At 59.8% G+C, this 21,966-nt stretch overlaps 2 long non-coding RNA genes across 2 annotated transcripts; both read left to right on the top strand.

The window, feature by feature from the left end:
• Positions 1-1,598: 1,598 nt before the first annotated feature.
• On the top strand, positions 1,599-14,311 carry LOC120886514 (uncharacterized). The gene is made up of 5 exons (XR_005729498.2): positions 1,599-2,167; positions 11,703-11,890; positions 12,040-12,093; positions 12,505-12,637; positions 13,794-14,311. It is a non-coding gene; the product is annotated as an uncharacterized LOC120886514 (long non-coding RNA).
• A 62-nt stretch (positions 14,312-14,373) lies between these two features.
• LOC144378193 (uncharacterized) lies at positions 14,374-20,349 on the top strand. Its single transcript, XR_013439858.1, has 2 exons — positions 14,374-19,873; positions 20,081-20,349. It is a non-coding gene; the product is annotated as an uncharacterized LOC144378193 (long non-coding RNA).
• The last annotated feature ends 1,617 nt before the right edge of the window (positions 20,350-21,966 follow it).

Genomic DNA, 21,966 nt, shown 5'->3' with positions numbered 1-21,966 from the left:
TGGTCATGTGACCAGGTTCTGGCCGGGGGCAGGGAAGGTGTTTTGGGAACCCTCTATCATGGCTCCCTGGCGTCTGTCTCTTTCCTCGTCCGCCCTCCCACCTGCTCCCCCGGCTTCCTGTGGCGGTCAGAGGTCTTCCTCCATCTGGACCCTGAGGACTGTTCATGCCCCAGGGTGGCAGAGCGCCCGCTAAAGGAGGCCAGAGTCCCCGGCCCTCATCAGGCCGACAACCGCCCGTCTTGTTTCTGTGAGAGACAAGCTCCTGCTTTGGGAACAGGGTTCCTCGTGGGTGGCACAGAAAGCTTGACCTGATGAAACGCAAGAAGTTCATTCAGTTCCTCATGGGACGCCACCGAGGCCCACGCTGGACACCGTGGTCCGTAATGATCGAGGTGGAGATGTGGATGTAAAATACTGTTCACTGGACACAGGACACTGCTCCCGTTTTGCTAAAGCAGAGAATGTGTCCATGTGCGTGTGTCTGTGGGGCCCATAGGATGTGTCTGCACAGAGACTAAACAGGACACCGCACGTCAGACCGTGGGTGCTGCTTTGGCCATTGGGATCCACAGTGACTTAAAAGTCCACCTTTTAATCTTCCATCCATTTTTGGAAGTTCTCTGCCTCAGTGTGTGTGGCTCTTATTAAGGAAAAAAACACGACAGAAAACAGGGACCTGCCCTGCTCACATCCACACGACGGGAACCTGGAGAGACATGAGGTCCCTTTGCGGGTGACAGCTCTGTCCACAAAGTGTGGCCCTGCAGAAGGGCCCTGCCAGCCACCGTGCCTCCCCTTTCCAGTCCCTGTACCTGCCACAAGGTCACCTGGATGCCAGCGCCTTCACAGCGTGGGACCTGGGGGAAAAACTCGAGTGTGGTCTCCAGGGCCTCCTGGGGGACTGGGATGGCTCCGTCTCTTTGGTACCCAGTGAGTGTATTTGGAAGCCCAAGACGCACACAGACATCAGGCTGTTTACAAGTTCTCTGCAGGGGCTGGCCCCAGGCTGGAGCACACAGGACAGAGCTCTGGGCGCTCACAGATTTAAAACACCCGATTCAGGTCCCAGAAAACACCATCGTCTTACTTTAAAGCCAAACTTCAAATAATGATCTGGCACTAAATTCTTTGATTCTGTGAAATTTTGGGATTCTGGGCGAGACTGAAATCCTGAGCAGGACCGAGGACAGCAAAGCTCTAGGACAGACGTCTGGACCTGTGTGGTGACCTGTGTGATGAAGGACGATGGTGGGCAGCCGGCCGAGCACACACACGAGGCTGTCCTCCCGGGAGCTGTCTGAGGAGGTGATGGTGACATGTCTGTCTGGTGGGTTCCCAGGAGGGGAGGGAGCAGCTGGGAGGCCCCAGGTCCCCATCTCTGAGCATCGCACACTGGGGGAGGGTGGGGGAGGTGGACAGATGGTGGCTGGCTCCGTCTCTGAGCCAGGGTTCCAGAATCAGTCCTGAGGGCCTGCTCCATGCCAGGTACTGGGCCCGGGACTCATCCGGGTGCTGGGCAGACACAATCCTGCCCAGAGGAGCTCAGTGCCCACAGAGCCGAGGCACAGGGGCGGCATGAACTGAGAATGAAGGAGACACTTGCAGGCGGAGGTCAGCGTCCTGGAGCTAGTGAAGAGCACGTGTCCTTGTGACGCTGGTGGGGGCTGCTGACGGAGGGCCACGATCCAGCTGAGGCCTAAGGGATTGGAGGGAATGGGCTGGAAGGAGCCCTGGGCCTGAGCTCATCCCACAGACTCGTACATGAATTTAACTGGGATTAGTTGCCAATATCTGTATTCTAACCGTGGTTTTCCAGTTTCTTGGAAAATCAGAACATCTGGCTCTGCCGGGCCCCGATTCCGGTGGATTTCAGGTTCTAGCAGGGAGCACGTGGGTGGTTTGGCTCCCCAGCCTCGGTCCCAGTGTGGAGTCCCAGGACCCTGGACGCTGGGCTCCGTGGTAGGACCCCTCGGCCCGCCTCCCTGATCATCTGGCTGCCAAGACCCCCACAGTGAGACTGGCAGAAGCGAAGTCAGGTGAAATCGGGCTGTGAACGTGTTTATCAGAAACCACACGTGCAGCCGGAAGACTGTCGCCATGGCAGCTTGGAAGTGACAGAGTGGGGCATCGTCTGCCAAGAGATGAGCAAGAGGAGGGCCGGCAGAGGGTAGGTGCCTCCAGCAGCAGGAGCTCCGTCCCTGGGGAGAAGTGGCCTGGGGGAGGGATGCATTCCCGGGAGTCCCCACCGCACAGAGCGGGGAGCCGCCTGGTCCTGCAGGAGCAGGGGCTCTGGGCCAGGAGTCTGGATGCTGCGACGTTCAGATCCCTCTGTGAGACTGGTCCTCTGCTCTCTCTGCTGAAGGCAGCCGGAGGGCGAGGCCGCAGACAGATCTGGTGTCCAAACCCCAACAACAGACTGAGGTGCGCAGACAGCAAGAGCCGGGCTTCTTACTGAGGGTCTCGTGAGATCGGGCGCGGGGCAGCAGGTGCACCCAGCGCACTTCCCATCAGCACTTTCCTCCCCAGTGTGCAGGGCCCCCGGGCTCCTCATTGGCTGAGTGCTATGGGGGTACCTGCTCTCCCGCTGGAAGGGGCCCCTTGGTGGCCCCCTCCCTCTGTCCTCTGTGGCGGGAGGACCCTCCCGTGTGGAGTGCATCCTGCAGTTTATGGCTGTGGGTCTGTGGCCCCTTCCTCCCACCTGCCCCTTGTTGAGGGGCTGTGAGTGGATCGCATTCTGGTGCTAACTCTTTAACTCCCCTTCCTCTGCCCCTCCAGCTGCCTTCCCATAACCCAGTAGTTTTACACTCAGGCCGACGCTGTGTTCTGGAACGGACCATCGGACTTGGTATTCCTCACAGCGTGAGGTCCACTCCCCACCAGCCCGGCCACTCGTAGTCTCAGTGTCCTGTCTGTACAGTGAGACTAATAGCCACGACCCTATTGGCTGCCTGTTCTGCCAGTCTCTTGCAGAATCTCTCTGATTCCTGGGGGGCGGGAACTGTATCATCCTCATTATTAGCTGAGAAAACAGGCACAGAGAGGTGAAGTCACTCAGCTGGGGTCACAGAGCTGTTGTCTGTGGAGCCTTCGCCCAGGGCAGGCAGGTGGCAGTGCCTCAGGGGTGTCGGGTGCCATGGATATTCGTCACTCCTGTGGTAACAGACTGGTACGTTAGCTAGACCACAGGAGCCTAGAGTGAGGGGACAGGAGAGTGTCCTGGCTGGGTAGCTTGACGTGACAACCACGAGGAAAGGGAACTCCCAGGTGGGCCGACAGTGGCCTCCGCCTGGTTCTCTGGGCCAGGGAGTGGCCCTGAGCTCCGGAGACCTTGGTCCAGTTGGAGGAGCAGTCTGAGGTCCTTGGGAAGGGGCCATGGTGCCCGGTCCACAGCCTGCTCTGCCCAGCAGGCCCTGCCTCCCCCAGCTGTCCCCGGGGGTCTGTCCCCTGGAGGGCTCAGGAGGCCCTGGCTGTGGCCTCAGGCCAGCGTCCTGCCTCTGGTCTGTGCTCAGGGCCAGGGCTGGCCACTGTCTCACACTGGGGTCAGGCCCTGAGGGTCTCACGGGCACAGGCCTCCTCTGCCCACCTGTGGGAAGTGGTCCCTGCTGTAGGGTAAATGGCACCTGGGACACTCGTCCTGACCACAGGAGGGTCTTAGCACAGAGGGTGGAATGGCGGCCGGCGTGTGTGGTGGGCCTGAAATCAACCTGGAGGGCCGCGCAGCACGTGAATGTCCACAGCCCAGAATGGACTCAGGGAAACGGCAGAGCGTCCCGTGCAGGGAGACGGTTCCGCTGCGGTGTAAACAGGTGTGTGTGTGTGCACGTGTGTGCGGGTGGAAGGGCGAGTGTGTGTGTGTGTGTGTGTGTGTGTTTTAAAGTGTTTGGGGATATTTCTCGTGGTCTGAGTGTCCCTTGGAGTCTCCCAGGGCCCAGCGGGTCTGGCTCTGGTGGCCAGGGGAGGAGCATCAGCCTGGAAGAGCAAGGGGAGAGCAGATGGAGCGGGCAGGTTCCACGGGCAGTGCCTGCCCTGTTTTCCTCTCTGGCTCTCCAGCTCTGGCCCCTCACGGTCACTCCCTCTTTATCCCAGGTCTCCACTGGGTGTCCCCATCTGGATCACCTCTGTGAAGTGTGGGTCCTCCGTGTCTCTTCTGTAGGCCCCACTGGGCTGTCCCCTCCCCGAGGGCAGGAGCCCTCTCCATCCCTGCTGAGTCCTGGGGAGCAGTGCACGGGCCAGGCCCCCAGGGCTGAGGTGCCCCACCTCAGCCAGGGAAGAGGCCCAGGCCTTGGAGGGGAAGGTCCAGTTCCTGCAGGCGGAGACGGGTCTGCAGCGTGGGTGTGTGAGCTGGGAGCTGCCCGAGGTGGAGGCTGCAAGCTGCAGGCCCCGTTGTGAGGTGACCATGCCTGGCCCTGCCCTTGCCCTGCACCTGCTGCTGGACTTCTGCTGCTAGTGCCCTCGTGGAAGCTGCCCGCTCCGTCCTGCTCTCCCCCTTGCTCTTCCAGGCTGGATGCTCTCCTCCCCCAACCAGCAGAGCCAGGCCCGCTGGGCCCTGGGAGACTCCACTCCAAGGGACACTCAGGCTGTAAGGGACACTCCCAGACATTCGGTGCAGCCCAGGGCTTACCCTGCTAAAAGGGTCAGGGCTGCAGAGCCTGGAGACCAGAGGCTGGGGACGAAGGCCCCCAGAAGCCCCAGTAGTGCCTAACAGAGTTGGGGGTCAACACCAGCCCTGGCCTGGGGTGGGGGCATCTGAGGTGTGGCTCTGTGCTGCAGAGGCCCTGCACATGAGTGCCTTGGCCCCGTTGGTGACCCTCCCTTCCAAGACCCTCAAGCCACCTCCTGCACTGCCTGGGGCCAGGGTGTTCCCTGGGAAGCAGGCACAGCACCTCACCCTCCCACCCAGCCTGACTGGTGTCATCTGTGGTGACCTCCAGATGCAGTGCTTGACCCCAAACTCCTGCCTCAGGGTCTGCTTTGGGGGAACCAAAACAAGGACAGAGCAGAGGGCTTGAAAGTGACTTGTTTTCAGATTCTGTGTGTATGACGTATGCATGTGTGTACAGGTGTACAGATGGCTGGCTGGAAGGATGGATGGTGGATGTGCAGGTGGATGGATGGAAGGATGGCGGGTGGATGTGCAGGTGGATGGGTGGAAGGATGGACGGGTGGATGTGCAGGTGGATGGGTGGAAGGATGGCGGGTGGATGTGCAGGTGGATGGGTGGAAGGATGGATGGTGGATGTGCAGGTGGATGGGTGGAAGGATGGATGGTGGATGTGCAGGTGGATGGGTGGAAGGATGGATGGTGGATGTGCAGGTGGATGGCTGGAAGGATGGATGGTGGATGTGCAGGTGGATGGCTGGAAGGATGGATGGTGGATGTGCAGGTGGATGGGTGGAAGGATGGATGGATGGATGGATGGATGTGCAGATGGATGGATGTGCAGGTGGATGGGTGGATGGAGGGATGTAAGTGTGTCCCCCGAGTTGGGTTAGATTGGCGATACTGGGAAACGGGCACAAACCAACGTCAAGAGTTGCCCTGGTGACGCTGCAGGGATGGTTCTCCCATCCCGTAGTCTCTGAGGAGGGGGAAGGGAACTGACCTGTAGGACAAGGTGAAGGGTGGAGGAGACGGGGGAGACCCAGGAGAGGCCGAGGCCAGCAGAGGAAGGCTCAAGGTGCTAGTGGCGGGGTCACAGGAGAAGCTCCCCTGCTGAGCCAGGAGCCGCCAGACCCAGGAGCACCCGCTGGGTGCCAGCTCCTGCTGGAACGTGGACATGCCTAAGATCCTGGGGACACGCAGCTTTCACTCCAAACACATCAGGCCTGAACATGCATGTGCAAGCTCACACACATGCACACTTGTAACCACACACCACATACATGCACACCCACACACATGTGCACACTCATAATCCACATGCCACCCACACACACACACCTCTACACATGCACTCATGCATGCACACACTCATATGCTCATGCATACTTGAATACGCTCACACTCATGCACCAATTCACATCCATTCTTGCCCACTTACACACACTCACACACATGTACACATGCATGAACACCTCACACACATACAGAGGCTCACACCCACACATGCTCACACACACACACACACACACACACGCACACACACACACCCAGGCATACCCTCCCTCGCACTCCCCACACTCCGGTGGAGAAGCTGGCGTCATTAAGATGCCAGTCCATGCCTGAGCCTCCTCCCAGAGCCCCCTGGGACCTGCCTGTCAGAGGGGCCTCTAGGGCTGGGGTGACCCTCATGGCCACTCACTCGCTCTCCATGGCAACAGCCTGACACCTGTGTCAGGTTAAAAGCCTCCACTGACGCGATAGCTCATGTCAGTCCCGAGGCTCAGCTGCTTCACGGATCGGCTGCCTTGTCATGTGCGGCGCGGGCTCCCGGTGGCCCCTCTGCCTACGCGTGTGCGGGGAGAGTCAGGAACCGCCAGGGCGAGGCTGGGTGGACAGAGAGAGGCCACACCAGTGGTCGTGGCCACGCTGCAGATGCTGTCAGGACACCCCACATGGAACGTGAGTCCCCAGACGCTTCGTGCTGGTGACTTCTGCAGCGTCCCCCGGTGGAACAGGGAGGAAGGAGAGGGAACCACCTGCCCTCCCAGCCCTGCCATCGGGGATGGGAGGAGGGTCCAGCCTGGGGTCTCCATGTCGGGTGACCACCAGGGTGGGGACTGTGACAAAGGGAGGGAGCCCGTCTCCAGGGCAGCGGGGACATGGCTGTGCCCCTCACTGCTCAGGGGTCGAGGCCCAGTGCCCACCTGCCGAGGCCTCCAGAGAGCCAGGCAGCGGCTCTCCAGCGAGGCTTCGCGTCCCGTGGTGATGCTGGAGTCACGTTTCCCGAAACCCAAGAGGGACAAGCAGGCACCTGTCAGCCGACTTGGGTGGTGACTCCGGGTGACCTCTGAGCCGTGGAGAGGAGCTGTCATCCTGGGGGGTCGTGAGTGACGTGGGGGTGTGTGGCAGGGGTGGGGTGACAGGAACGAGGAGGACGTTTCCCTCTGGGACCTGAGACCACCTGGCAGAGCAGACACGTTCCCGCGACCCTGGGCTCACACCTCTGGCTGCGGAGGTCAGGGAGGTGCCCGTGTCCTCTTCCTGTGGCCAGGTGGGTACAGGAGGTGGGGGTCGTGGTAGGGACAAGAGGGACACAGCCCTGACCTGAGCAGTTACAGCCCCAGAGTGGACCCTGGCGTCCACTTTCCTGGGTTGTCCTGGCTGCTGGACGGTCAGGCAGTGGTGGCCTGCATCTCCACAGGGCCATCGGCTTTCCTGTGGCCAAGAGCCCTCCCCTGGCCCGGGCCAGGCCTGACCCCGGCCCTCAGGGGTATGTCTCCCCCTCCCCCAAAGCAAAGCCAGCCCCCAGACCCACTTGGGAAGGACGGTGGCAGTTTGAGGACATTGTCCTCCTCCCTGCAAGTGGGCAGGCAGAGCTGACCCCTCTGAGGCTGGGCTGGGGGCCCACAATGCCTTCTGCCCCACAATGGCCGCCTCTCCTCAAAGTGACCCTTTAAGGAGAACAGGCCAGGGACAGAGACAGTCCAGTCCTCAGCAGACTCTGTCACTTGCAAAGAATGACGGGTGGCAGGCGCCAGATTTTGGCCTCTGTCGCTCCCTGGGGACCAGGCCGCCCCTTCTGTGAGCTGCGGGAGGACACTGGCTGCTGTCCTCTGGCGAGGAGGGGCCTGCTCAGCCACGGCCTCCTGCGGCTCCTGAACCCCGTGGCTCGGCCTGCGGTCTCCGCGGCTCTGCAGACTGTGGGGGCGCAGAGGCCGAGGAGGGTCCCCCACCCTCCCCCTCGAGAATGGCCTCCAGAGGAGCTGGCCGGGCAGCCGGGGCTGGGTCCCCTGGGCTCGGTGTTTCTGTGAGGAACCTCCTGAGGCTGCAGCTCCCCGGGCGTCCCCCACCTGCTGGGTCTCGAGGGCCACTGCTCGTGCAGGGCGCGTGCTTCTGAAGCAGTGGCCGCCTGGTCATCTGGGTCCCCTGCCTCTTCTGGCCTTGTTGAAGGAGGTCACGGCCAGCACCCTCTTGTGTGTCACCAGGGGACCCGGTGTCAGGCACGACAGGACCCCATCTCCTGCAGCATCAGGACGTGGCCACAGGCCATGTCCCTGCCTCTGTGACCCCAGGCTCAGTGTCTGAGGCTTGCAGGGGACACTGAGACAGGACCCCAGGTGTGTGGGACAGGACTGAGGGGGTCAGGTGGCGGGGCCCAGCTCATGTCCCTTAGCGGGGAGACAGGGACGGGGACGTCAGCGCTCCCTGGAGGACCCTGAACAGGGACAGGAGACGAGGGAGCCTCCAGCCAGGGCTGCTGAGGGACTCCTGGGTGACATCTGCAGGGGAGGGCAATCCTCCCGTGGTGGCACTGCTTTCTGTCCCCAGCCCCTGCCCTGGGCAACATGGGAGGAACAGCCGCTGAGGACTGGGCCGTCTCTGTCCCTGGCTCACAGCCCCCTGGACCCCTCTCTCCTGCCCCCTGCTCCCTCCCCTGGCCCCGCCCGCAGCCTGCTCCCTGTTCCTGGTTGGAGCGTCTGCTGCGGTGACGGCCCCGGCCTGCTCTCAGGGCTGGTGGCCCTGCAGCCCACCCGTGCTGCCCCCGGGCACTGCCCTGGTCCTGGCAGACAGGAGGGGCTGGGGCTCGGGTTTCCACCTGTCCCTTCCCGTGTCCCCGGGCTCCGGGTCCCCACCTGATGACCCTCATGAGACTGTGCACTCCGGTGACCTCCCACCCCGTGCAGGTGGCTTCAGCCTGGGCCCCCAGGCCCGCCCAGCCCCGCTCAGCTCTGAGGGACATATCCGCAGGGGCCCCACCTGGGCCCAGGGCCTCCGTGCGTCTGTGGCTGTGGGCACACCTGCTGCTCAAGGGGAGGCCCCAGGTGGGGGCCATGGGCACCCTGCTGCTGTGTCTTTGCCTTTTGGAATCCTTTGCAGTGTCTTGGGCTTTCCCACCCAAACAATAGCACGAGACGATGCCGAGTGTGTGCCAGGCACCGTTCTAAGCACATGAACTCATTTCATCGTCACAAGAGCCCTGAGAGATGGGCACTATTATTGTCTTACTCTAGAGTCAGGAAACAGGCACAGAGAGATGGATGAACTCACCCAAGTCGCACAGCTGGTGTGTATCAGGGCTGGAATCGCAAGGCGAGCAGCGTGGCTTCAGATCTGTGCCCTCAACCGCCCGCTGTGGGGGCCTCTTAAATAGTCCCCAGCCTTAGATCTGCATGGTGGCAGGGGTAGGAGGACCTTTTCCCATGTGGCCCTCCCAGATCTGCTCCTCCTCCAGGACACAGGGCGAGTGGTCCCCCCTCAGTCCCAGTGTCCTTGCCGGTCTGCGCACCCATCTCTCCGGCCCTTCAGCCTGCTCAGGTCCTTCCCAGCCGTCTCACTGTCTGTGTCGTGTCCAAGGTGGCTCTCATTTCTTGCCCGTGGAGTGTCGTATACGAGAGTGAGGCATAGGGACACAGTTGTGTCCCCAAGGCTGGACCTGTGCCTGGCCCAGAGCACGTGCTCCACAAACAGAGTAAGTGCTGCAGCTGCAGGTGCCAGGAGAAGCCACCAAGGTGGCCAGGTCCACCCTGCTCAGGGACAGAGGGACCCAGGGGTGGGGATGGCGTGGTCACAGAGCTGTGCCTGAGACCACGGGACAGCCCACCTAATGGGCACACGTGACGTGGGTGTGCAGGACTCGGGCTGCCACGGAGCCCTTGACCTTGAAAGAGCAAAGCTGTCCATGCCCAAGACTCAGCCTGCTGGCCCCGCCCCATGTGGACACTGCCCATCGGTCAGCGTGGCGCTGAGCCCCTCAGACAGACTGAGGTGGGAGGTGGCAGTGTCACCTGACAGGGGACTGTGTGAGGGGGCGGGGCTGCTCAGGCGGCCAGGGCAGCGCAACCCGCCCCTCCGCTGGCTTCCCCACCTGAGGACCCGGGCATCTCGCGTCCTGCCCCTTAGTCTGGGCAGTGGTGGGCCCCAGGCTGTGGTGGACAAGACCTGGAACAGGGGCTTCCTTGTCACTTCCTGAGTCAGCCTGGGGGCGTCCCAAGGAGGGGACGGCTGAGAGTGCTGGGGACAAGCGTGGGCAGCGCAGCGGGAGGGGAGGTCCCCGGGGAGCAGCCTGGGCAGTTTGCACCCCGCCTCCTGCTGGGGGTCTCCTTCCAAAACCTAATGGCCCTCCCCCTCCCTGTTGCTGTGACTGGGGGCACCTGGAGACAGGCTGGGGTGACACCGCGGGGCCTGAAGGGAGGGTGACCGTGGGCCAGGCTTGTTCCTGGGTGGCAGCTGGAGCTGCAGGACCCTGCTGGGTTGGGCCTGGGCTGGGGGACCGGGGCCTGGTGCTCTGCCCTCCTGGGGTGACCTCAGAGCCTCAGCCCTGCTGTCTCCACTGTCCCCATCTGTATGGGAAGGACGATCCTGCCCCGATGCCCCGGGTGGCTGGGGTCACCCAGATTGAAGGACACAGGGGCACTGATGGGGCGAGGGGCCACTGCAGGCTGCGGACTCTCCCAAGCTCTCTGTCGAGGTTCCAGTTCCCGCCTGTTTCTGGCTGTCACTGCAAAGCCAGTGTCCTTTGTGACAGCGTTGCCCGCCCCCCCCAGGACTCAACCCTGTGCTGCACTCAGATCCCCTGGTTTCACCCCGTGTCCTCTGTGTCCTCTGTGGTCCCAGAAACCACATTCCTTAGACGGCGGTTTTCAACACTTCCCTGGGACCCTGCCCGTTATCAGGTCCCTCGGACAGGGACCCTGTGGACACTGGGCTGCCTGGAGGGCCCAGGACTGTCCTGTCTCAGGATCCTTCCTGTTATCACATCTGCAAAGCCCCCTTTGTCAGTGCTGTGCAGAGCCCCGACCCAGGGGTTTGGACGTGGGTGCTGGGGATTGTGGGGAGGCCGTGCTGCAGCCCACGGTCACGGCCTGGGAGGATGGAGGCTTTGGGAGGGAGGAAGGGAGGCTCCAGGAGGAGCTGCCACTGGAGCAAAGACCTGAAGGGGCTGGCAGTGAGCGTGGGGACCTAGAGCCCTGCAGACAAGGGACAGCAAGCGAGAGGCCCGCAGCAGGGTGTGCCCAGCACAGTGCAGGAAGAATGGGGCGGGGGACGGAAGGACACGATGAGCCAGAGCGGCCACAGGAGCACAAGGCCTGGCCACTACGAGACCTGGGTTTCCCTCTGAGTAGGTGGGAGCCACGGAGTGCTCTGGGCAGCAGGGGGCTGGAGCTGACCCAGATTTCTCCAGGCTTCCTTTCTCTGCTGTTTGGGCTGCTGGGGTTAAGAGTTAAGAAGGGAGGCCTCTGGGAAGGTTTTGCAATGGCCCAGGGGAGAGGCCCATGGCTTGCACCAGTGGCCACAAGGTGCTGCTGAAGTCCCCTTCAGGACCCCATACAGCCTCACTGCCAGGAGGGTGGGCTGCTGGGCCAAGCCCCGGAAGTGCCCCTGGCCACAGGAGCAGCTTGGCCCGAAGCCACCCTTCCTGAAGACTGGCAAATATGGGGGGAAGAGGGGTGTGAAGATCCAGCCCCTCGAGGCGCGCCCACAGCCCTGGGCGCCCTGTAGGGTTGAGTGCGAGGTTGCAGGGCCGGGGAACACTGGTATTTGTTTTTTCTATGAGGTCTCTGTTCACATCGACGATTCATTTTTAAAACTGCATTTCCAGTTCCTGGGCCCAGGGGAGCACAGTGATTTATCCGTGGGAGACCAGGACACTGGACAGGCAGGAGGGACTCGCAGAGCTCATTGTCCACCCAGAGCACGGGACGCTTCTCTGGGACGTCTGGGCACCGTCTCTTCTTGGTCAGGCCCACCTTATGCACAAGAAGAAGGGAACCAGTCAAATGCCAAACGGTACGTCCCTGTGTGGAAACCACCCTGATTGTCCGCGTCTGTACCTGTCTGATCGTTTAGTGCCCAGGTATCGACGGGGCACCTGTGGGCCACAGCTGCCGTGCTGCCTGCCCAGATCTGGAGTGAATGCCATCCATCTGTTCCCGCAGGTCCTGGCCCTCTGGGTGACAGTGTCCAGGAAAGAGACCGACAGACTCTCTCAGGTGGTGGAAAGGAGACAGATTGGTGGTGGGGACAAGGGCCATGGGGTGCGGCTTCTCTCCCATTTGGGGTGGCCCAGGAGGGTCCCTCTGAGCTGAGTCCTGAAGGAGCAGGAGGTGCTGCCGGGGAAGATCTAGGGGAACAGTGTGCCTGGTGGAGGGAACAGCAATGCCCAGGGCTGGGGATGCAGAGGCCCAGGGAACCAAGGACCAGGGATTGGGCTGGTGCATGTAGGGAGAATACTTTGCAAACTGTCAAGGGGACAGAAACGGAAGGGAACAGCATGGTCAGCCCTGCACACAGGAGACAGGTGAGCCTGCGCCTCACTTCACCTGGGGGGCGGCCCTAACCTCCTGTCCATCAGCTTCTGCAAGCCCGGGCTCTGCCGGCCGTGACCACGCTCTGTTTACCAGGAGACACAGTAAAAGGAACCACCCAGATCTGCCAAGAGCCTCCGAGACCTTGGGGTCACTTGCTGCCAGATGACATTCCTCCTCCTATTACGGAATGTAGGCGCCATATGGAAATCTGAACCTTTAAACACAGGTAAATAGAGCGTGATTTCTCTATGGAAACGGGACCCCTCGGAAATGCTTAATGCCTCCAGGCGTGTGGGGTGGGTATTCCCACATTCCCTTTGGTTTGCATAATAGGGTGCGCTTCCCAGGGACGCTTTCGTGTGCTCAAGTTCATTTGTAGTCAGTCTCTGAATGTGTGGAGGTGTTTTATGTTGTATATTTATAATTCTTTCCCCGGCCTAATTAAAAAAAAAAAGGAGAGGAGAGGAGAGGGGAGGGGAGGGGAGGGGAGGGGAGGGGAGGGGGAGGGGGAGGGGGAGGGGGAGGGGGAGGGGGAGGGGGAGGGGGAGGGGAGGGGGAGGGGAGGGGGAGGGGAGGGAGGGGGAGGGGAGGGGGAGGGGAGGGAGAGGGGGAGGGAGGGGGAGGGGAGGGGAGGGGGAGGGGAGGGGAGGGGGAGGGGAGGGGAGGGAGAGGGGAGGGGGAGGGGGAGGGAGGGGGAGGGGAGGGGAGGGGGAGGGGAGGGGAGGGAGGGGGAGGGGAGGGGGAGGGGAGGGGGAGGGGAGGGGAGGGAGAGGGGAGGGGGAGGGGGAGGGGAGGGAGGGGGAGGGGAGGGGGAGGGGAGGGGAGGGGGAGGGGAGGGGAGGAGAGGGGAGGGGGAGGGGAGGGAGGGGGAGGGGAGGGGAGGGGAGGGGGAGGGAGGGGGAGGGGAGGGGAGGGGGAGGGAGGGGGAGGGGAGGGGAGGGGGAGGGGAGGGGGAGGGGGAGGGGAGGGGAGGCAGAGAGAATGGCCTGGAGCCCTCACCGGCCCCTTTCCTGGCAGGCGCCACAGCTCACAGTGGCATTCCTCTCTTCTCTGCTCTGCGGTGTGTTTGGGTTCTCCCTGCCTCTGCCTTCAGGAGCGTGCGGGGGTGGCCACTGCTGTGTCCACCCCCTGAGCCCGAGCTCCTTTGGCTGGCTGTCCTGCCCCAGTTTATTCTAGGCGAATGGTTCTTGCCTTCTTCAGTCCACGAGGGCAGAGGACACCATGGGCTTCCCCCCAGCTGGCCTCAGAGCTAGGTCCGGGCAGTCAGTGGACTCTCCCTCTCCACCCCCTCTGCTCCCACGGGTCAGAGGGGTTCTGGGGTAGCCAGCGGAACTCGGTGTCCAGACCTGACTGATTCACTGGAAGGACACCTCTCTTTCCAGTGGACCTGTTTCTGCTGGGAAATGAGCTGAGTTCTGCCTGTGTGCGAGCCCAGTGCCGAGGGAAAGGAGCCGAGAGAGAGGGAGAAAAGAGGACCTGGGAGACGGGAGTTGAGACACTGGATCCAGCCATGCCTGAAGCCGTGACTCTTAGCTCAGGTTTTCCAAACCTCAGGACTGTTGACAGTTTGGGTGACTCTTTGTGGTGGGGGCTGTTCTGAATACCAATAGCACCACACAGCCCCCTCCACCCATGCCAACGAAGAAAGTCTCCCGCTGTTGCCAAATGTCCCCGAGGGCCACGCTGCCTCTGTTCACACACTCTTCAGGCTGCGGATGAGTCGTGGGGTCCGTGAAGGTTCCCGTCGCCCATTGCTCCTCAAGGTGGGGTTCTCTTCTTGTCTCCGGGAGGCTTTCTGTCCAAAGAAGAGCTACACCTCTAAGACGGAGCAGCTCTGAATCACCTGGTGTCCTGACTAGAGAAGAAGTCTGCACCTTAGCCAGGTCCCGGGAGAAGGGCACGGGGTGGGGGTGACCGGAAGGGACAGGGTGGGGGTCAGGAGGGGAGAGGGTGCGAGTGGGCTGCTGGGTGTGAGGAGGGTTCCAGAGGACAGCAGGGGCCCTGCAGGCCTCAATGCGTGCGTGTGCGTGTGTGTGTGTGTATGTGTGTGCGCACACACGCGTGTGCCTGTGAGCACAGAGCAGTATGGAACGGCAGGGTGCTGGATGTGCGGGGCTGGCCGACGGCCAAGTCAACACCAAGACACGGCAGGTTTCGCAATTTAGGTCGCTGCTTCCCAACTTCCAAACCTGTTGACCCCTCTCACCCCGAGGGGTAGACAGTCCATGGCCCTGGAAGGTGTCCAGGTCCTCATGCCCCAGATCTGTGGAACTGTCACCTCGTGTGTGAAAAGGGCTGTGTAGACATGACTGGGTGACCGGCCCGAGATGGGGAGGTGACTCCGGACAACCCGGGGGGCCCAAAGATCACGGGGGTCCTGGCACGGGGCAGGCGGGAGGACCCGCGTCACAGGTGACCTGACAGCGGAAGCCGTGGGGGGGGTTGTGGTGCCACTGCTGGCTGGAAGGTGGAGGAAGGGACAGGAACAGCCAGGGGACAAGTGCCCTCAGCTCTGGAGGGTCGCAGCCCTGCGGCCTCCAGGTGTCACGTTGCATCTTGGAAGCCACAGGTTTGCAGCAGGGGGTAACTGACGCAGCAGCGGCCCCCTCTGCCCTGCCGTTTGTATACCAGTGCTTCTGTTAGCACGACTCCATTGTCTCCACTCCACCCACCCACAGGGAGCTGGCGCTGAGCCTCCCGGGACTCCCATGGCTGTTTACAAACAAGTTGGCCAGGGGACCCGCCATGCAAGAGGGGCCAGGGGCCAGGGAGCCATGGAGGGAGATGCCCGGACACCTGCTCATGCCAGGACACCTTCTGCCCTCCATCTTCCGAGAGGATCCAAAGTCATTCTGCTGAGACTGATAAGCCACAGGCCAAGCACTGCGCACAGGGCCCCCAGGACAAGAGCAGGATGGCCTGGTGCCGCGGCCACACCGTCCCTGCGTCCGCATGGAAGGAGGGTGAGACTGGCTGGGTGATTCAAAGGCTGTTTTGCGACTATAAAAACCAGCCCCCAACAAACACCTGTAGGCCACCAGTCTCCTGGGAAAAATGGGGGTGGGCCAAGGGACATTCCCAGACATCGTCCTCTCGCCCCTGGCCCCATGGACACCCGGACTCGCACCCAAGGATGACACTGGGCTCCTGGAGGTTTCTCTGGTGTGCAACTAGCCCCACAGAGAGGGTGGGGGGGGACAGGAGGGCAGTGGGACAGGACACTGGGACAGCTGTTCTTTTGCCACCGTTCTGATGTCATGAGGGAGCAGGGAGCCGGGGCCCTGCAACCCACCTTCTCTGGAGAGGGCAGGGTGGAGAGTCCTGAAGGCCTGTCCTCAGGAGGGACACCCCAGCCCGCCACCCCTGGACGCCAAGGGCACCTGCTGGGCCAAGGTGGGCCTAGAGAGGAGCGAGCCTCGGGCACAAAGTTGTTTTGGATGGGGGTCGCCCGGACTCTCAGCGGTCAGGACAAATATTGTTTTAATGAAATCATTCAAACACCGAAACCAATGTGAGAAAATCCTCAAGGAACAAAACACCCACGTTCCCAATAAACACAGGGCGCTGTTTCCCGGGCGTTCAAATCCGAGCCAATGTCTCTCATTTCCTGACGGCTAAGCCAACGCTGTTCTTTAAAGTACTAGAGGAGAATCATCGCCTACTTATAAAAAACAAGACCAACAACAAATCCTAGCAGACCTGATGGAACCCGCCATTTTTTTTTTTTTTTTAAACAACGGAACCCGATATTCATGATTTTGCATCTTTGGAATAGATAGGCCTGAGTCATGGATGTGAGTTGGCTGACAAGAGGAAGGTTCCCAGCGAAACCCTTTTAGGTTTTATAAATCCAGCCACCAGAACACTTGAGAATTCTCTTTGGGGTGACGCCTGCAGATTGCATCCAAGTCGTCAACTCTTTCCTCTGTCCTAAACCAGCGCCCACTGTGTGCTGCAAACACCTGGAGAAGGGAACGCATCTTCCACCTGCAGAGAGACCACGGAGCTGTTTTAGCAGGGCGTTCCAAATGTGCCCGGGCTCCTCTCCGAAGCACCCAAGGGACCAAGTTACGGAGATGGCTGAACAGAAGGAAATGAAGGTGGAATCGATGAAGCCTTCATTTTGGTTTTTGCAACGTGGGGGGCTGTGGCTCAGTGGCAGAGCACTTGCCTAGCACACGAGAGGCCCTGGGTTCGTCCTCGGCATCACCTGAGAGTAAATAAATAAAGGTCTCGTGTCATCCACAGCAGCAAGAGCATCAGCAAAAATACAACCTGGTCAGAGCAGTCTTCACAGATGATCCTGAGACAGAAATAGATAAGTAAGTAAACAAATAAGAAAAACAAAACCTCCACTATTTGCAGAGTCAAGATAGTAAAGAAAATATTAAGTGGAAGCAAACCTGAGGCTTCCCCTTAAAGGAATTGAACGTTTTTTAAATGGTGGTAGAGGAAAAAAAAATCCGACAGAGGGTGCGTGAAGGTTACGGAAACTGTGATTAAAATGAGGATTACGTGCTTGGAGCCCTTCTCCGCTCTGCCCTGGAGTGTGAAATTAGCGAGTGAAGGCGGATTTCACAGCCCTGTGCCGGAGCGTGCTGGTGTGGCAGTGGATTTGCGTTGGGGACTCTCTGCCAAGTCCTGCCCACTTGCAAGCTGCTGTCGCTACTCAGGATGGCGTGGATAATCCTAGCGTCTGGAGCGCTTTGCATTTATATAGAACCATCTCCGTCCTTCCACGTGGGAGTCTAGTGCTGCGTGCTTGGGGGGGATCCAGCAGACCAGCCTTCGCACCAAAGGCACATTTTCCCTTAAAAAAAAAAAGTCCATTCATATGGATTACATTCAGTGGGAATGTTCGGTTGAGGACAGGGATACGGTTTGCATGCTGAACTTTAAAATAGCTCCAAGGGCAGCAGGGACCTCTGAGTCTGGGTTTCAGAGACGAAACAATCGGAGATGATGTTCACGTTTGTGGTCTGGAGGGCTGGTTGGGAGAAAGCCTTGTGGGGAGGAGCTGTCTGTCACCTGTCTTGGGCTCAGCTGGTCACATCACCTCTGGACACCACACAGAAGAGTCACTATTGCTTCCAGACATTTGTCCTGCCATAGTTAGGCCAACAGAATGGATCCTTCTGGTGACCCTGCAAAGAGGCCCCAGGAAACAGAACCCCCAACAGCCAGAGAAAAGGAGAATCTCAACTTCGCATCTTTGACAGCACCTTTGACTCTTCCATTGGGTCACTTTGGGAAACACTTTAGTTTTCAAAACACCACCCAGTAACCATCACCTTCCCCTCGGCTGGAGAATCCTCCCTTTTGTGGTCCTTTTGGTGATGGTGAGGTATTTGGTACCTCCCCAACATGATCGTGAACTTTGCGCTTATTGAAAATGGGAGATAAAATAAAAATCAGCTCATAGCCCCGCAGAGCACAGAGTGAAGGGTCTTGGGATGCTGAGAGGCACAGATAACAAATTCATGCTGAAATTGGCTTCAACACTTAGAAAACACATGGCTCCTGTCAATCTAGAGGTGATCTGGCCATCCTGAGACACCTTCAAGGTCACAACCTCCACCTCTGCCTGCTCTTCTGTGTGACCGTCAATTCCAGGCTGACATTCCTCCTGGGGGTGGCGGAGGTCGTTCCTGTGCAGCAGGGGAAACCAGGTCACATGTAGGAACTTTCTCAGAAGAGCAAGCAAGGAACGTCCCGGGGACCGTGGGCAAACCCCTTCTTGAACCTACTTGGATTCAACGGCTTCACCTATGTGCCCTTGACCGACCGTCAAGGACACACAGGGAAACAGAAGGATCCTGAAAAGCCTAGGGCCATTTTTAAAATTTATTGTGTGTTGACGGAGTCCTAAATTCTGGACCGTGACTCTGCAAAGAGTCAACAGTATCCATGGCACCTGTGCAGACTCCAAAGGTATCTGGGTCACCAGATGTGGGGGGCGTCCGTGTGGTTCCTCAAAAGATGGACAGGACCAAAACCTCACACTGGTTCTCAGGGACATGCTCGGCAGCAGAGGACCAAGGCTGGGTTTTCTCTCCTCGTTCCTTTCAGTTGCTCAGGGATCTTCTCTGCACACAGCTTCCCCTGTGGCCTGGAAGCTGCCACCTCCCCTGGCCCTGTCTTGCCGGGAGCTCCGGAACCGGCCACTTTCTGATTGCCAAAGTTTTGGCCCCCGGCTGGACCACCCACTTAGCAATAACTCATTAACAGTACCTGAAGGAACTGATTGGCCCCTGCTGAGTGCCAACTCCAACACGGCAGCAGTCGCCGTGACAGCTCTGGTGCCTGGCCCAGCGTGGTTAATGAAAGTGTCTGGAATAGACGGAGTTATCCGTCCTGGTCACCGCTGGGCCTCCAGCCTGGTACAGAGCCTGGCACCCAGTGTGTGCTCAGAAAGTCCTTGTTCAGTGAGTGAATGCAATTCTGGAGACCCACAAAACAAGGGGATCAGGCAACGGGCCAAATAAGTCCAAAGTTCTGGAATTCTAATGATTGACAGTGCTAATAGCTGCTCAGGTCGGTTGAAGAGCCAGAAGAGACTTCCTGCATCAAATGATGTCTACTCCCTCTATTCAGAGAGGTGTCCAAGTGCGCACCCAGATGTGGAGCATTGTCTGAAGGGCTCCACCCCGCACAGCTGTCCTTCCCCTCTGTGGGCAGCTCTCCTGGGAGAAGACCCCTCCCCATGATCACGGTTTGTAACTTACTGTGTCAACAGGACCACCAGGCGCAGGCTGCAGTTACAGCACTGCGACTCCCAGGCGGCTAAGCAGACCTGCACTCTTTTCCCTTGTGGTGATCTGGGGTGACAGTCCAAGCCTGGCACGGGGCACTGCTCCAGCAAGCTCTCAGGCACCCTGTTCCTCTGTCACGTGGGCTTCTAGTCCAGGAACAGTACCCAGCAAGGTGGCTTGTCCACTCCAGCCCTAGACATCTTGCCCCAAACCAGCAGGAGGAAGTGAGGCCCAAGGGGTCAGAGCACAAGTTTCCTCTTACGGAGCACCCCAAGAACCCGCTGACCCCACCTCCACTTATGCCTTTGACTTCGTTGACCTCAGCAGGTGGGAGGCGGGTAGTCTGAGGCGCCCTATAATCTGGGAACGGCAACCTAGCTCGGTATGAGACCAAACTGAGGAGTCAAAGACATTCTTGGTGACAGATTGCCAGATCTCAACAGCCACCTGATCAGAGCCCAGCTCCGGTCCATGTGGGTGCTACTGGGCTCGACTTCCCTTCCTGCCTCTGGGCAGAGCAGACCTCTCTGAGCCTCTTTGGTCCTGGTGCTGCTGGTCCATGAACCATCCTTAGCTCAAATGCCGTCCAACACGGGGACAGCAAGGCCTGGGGGCACCTCCTACGCTCAACATGGCACCCTCCAGCAACTGCAGCAGGAGAGCTTTCATTGTTCCCAGTTACAGAGGAGGAAACGGGAGCAGAGGGACAGGTAAGTGGCCCACAGTCGAGCAGCTGGTAAGTGACAAAGAAAGGTCCTGACCCCAAGGCTGTCTTTAGGCTCCATGGTCTAAGAGGCTCCCTGCCCTAGTCACCACACACGCTCTGCTTGGAAACGCTCCTTCCTTGTGGTTTGGGTCCAGTGGTGTTGGGCTCAGCCCGCTAATTGACTCTGTTTTATGCATATTTTTCAACACAGGACGCAGAGAGCGCAGCGCGAGGGGCCGTTATTCCGTCATCGCCTGAACACCGGTTTCTTTTCTTCTGGATTATTTGGAGGCCAATCCTAAACCTTAGCGTGTTTCTCCAAAAGATAAATCCCAGACACAATGCCAGAATCTGGCCTAAAAATGATGAGCAATAATTCCTTTAATATTCTCAAATGTTCAGTGTCTGAATTTCCCCAATTTTCTCATAAACGTTTTTTCCCAGTTATTTAAAAAAAATACTCCACGAGTGTCCTCCCTCGGTCTCTCTCATCTGTTGTTAATCTACAGCGTTCCCGACGCCCCCCGCCCCCCGCTGCAGGTGGTGTGTACGTGTGCGCTCGGATCACGTTCTGATGAAAACCACCCCTCTCACTGGGGGTCCTGGTCTCACATGTGGGGGAAGCCTGCTCCAGAGACGGGAACACTCTCACTGTTTGTTCCACAGCCAACAGGCCCACCTTCCAGGGCCGCCGCCCGTCTCCTCCAGCCGTGGCCGAGGGCTGTCCCTCTGCAGGGCTAACGGGGGTCTGTGTGGTTTCGGGGGCGGATGCTCCTGTGGAGACACTGCAGGCCTTGTCCCTTCGTGGAGCTGAGGAGGGTGATGGCCTCAGAGTGCACCCGCCTGCTTTCCCCCTGACTTTAGGGACAAAGATGGCTACCCACAGGGCCAGATTTTGCAACCAGATTCACCTCTGGGAAAGCCGAGGTCTGCAAAAGCCACCTTAACGCGCGGGAGGGAGAGGAGACGCGTGGTGCTGAGAGGGAGTGGGAAGGCCAGAGCAGGTCCCCAAGTGTCCGGCCGTGCAAACCCAGCTGAGGGCCTCTCCTGCTGCAGGGTCGGGGGCGGAGATGGTCAGAACCAGAGCCCGGATTGAGGAAGCAGAGGCTGGGCCGGGCCGGGAGAGGCAGGTGCCCCAGAGGCTAGATGTGGTCCTGCGTGGGCACCGCCGAGGGCAGCCGGGGAACCTTCACCCAGAGACAGCCAGGCGGGACGAGCGCAGGGGTCTGCAATGGATGGACAGAAGGCTCCGCCAGGTCAGCGTCAGACAGGACCCCAGGGGAATGGGCTGGCCCCGGGGAGGGGGTCGGGGGTGGGAGGAGTGCCCCCCACCCGTGAAACCTGAAGTCGTGAGCGGTGGACCCGTGGGCTGCCCACGTCACTCTCCAGGGGACACCGGTAGACGTTAGGAACATGGGCTCTGGAGTTGGGCTGGTGGGGACCGACCCTCAGTTCCCCCTTTTCAGCTGGGAGGCCTTGGGTAACCTGTCATCTGTGACACGGTGACAGTAATAGAATCTGCCCCACAGGACGGAGGTCAAGATTAGACCAGACGCTCTGTGGAATGCGCTTGGAGCTGAGGGGCCGTGGAAAGCAGAAAGCGTGGCTCTGCTCCAAGGTGACTCAGCAGGGGACTCATTCCCAAGAAGGGACAACCTGGGGCGTTTCATGTGGAAATGACCCGGGAACGAAGAAGCCCCCTTATCCACAGGCGGCCTCTACCCTCTGGGGATGCTGCCATCAGCCTCCGTGGAGACCCAGCCAGGAGCTGGGAACGGGAGCAAGAAGGTGGCGCTTTACACAGACCAAGGACTGCGTGAGAAAATAGCTCCTCCTGCTGTCTCTGGAGTATTTAAAATGCAAATGAAAACAACCTTTGCTGAGCCAGGCTTCTGCGCTTCTGGATAGCTCTAGACAATGAGTCCAGAACCTAAGAGGCAAGACAAATGAAGGGCTTTGTTGCCTACATTACATAAATATTTATCACTCTCACAAGGATGCGGTCTTACCTTGGGATGTGATTTGTTTTACAGAAATTTGGTTTAGACACCTCCTTCCACAAGGATCCGCTCCTGCTGTGAGACCTGCCTGTAGTAG

The sequence above is a fragment of the Ictidomys tridecemlineatus genome, chromosome 5 (genome assembly GCF_052094955.1).
Source record: "Ictidomys tridecemlineatus isolate mIctTri1 chromosome 5, mIctTri1.hap1, whole genome shotgun sequence".
NCBI classification, from domain to species: Eukaryota; Metazoa; Chordata; class Mammalia; order Rodentia; family Sciuridae; genus Ictidomys; species Ictidomys tridecemlineatus.
Note: the sequence above shows the minus strand (reverse complement) of the source record. Positions and strands in the feature narration are given on the sequence as shown.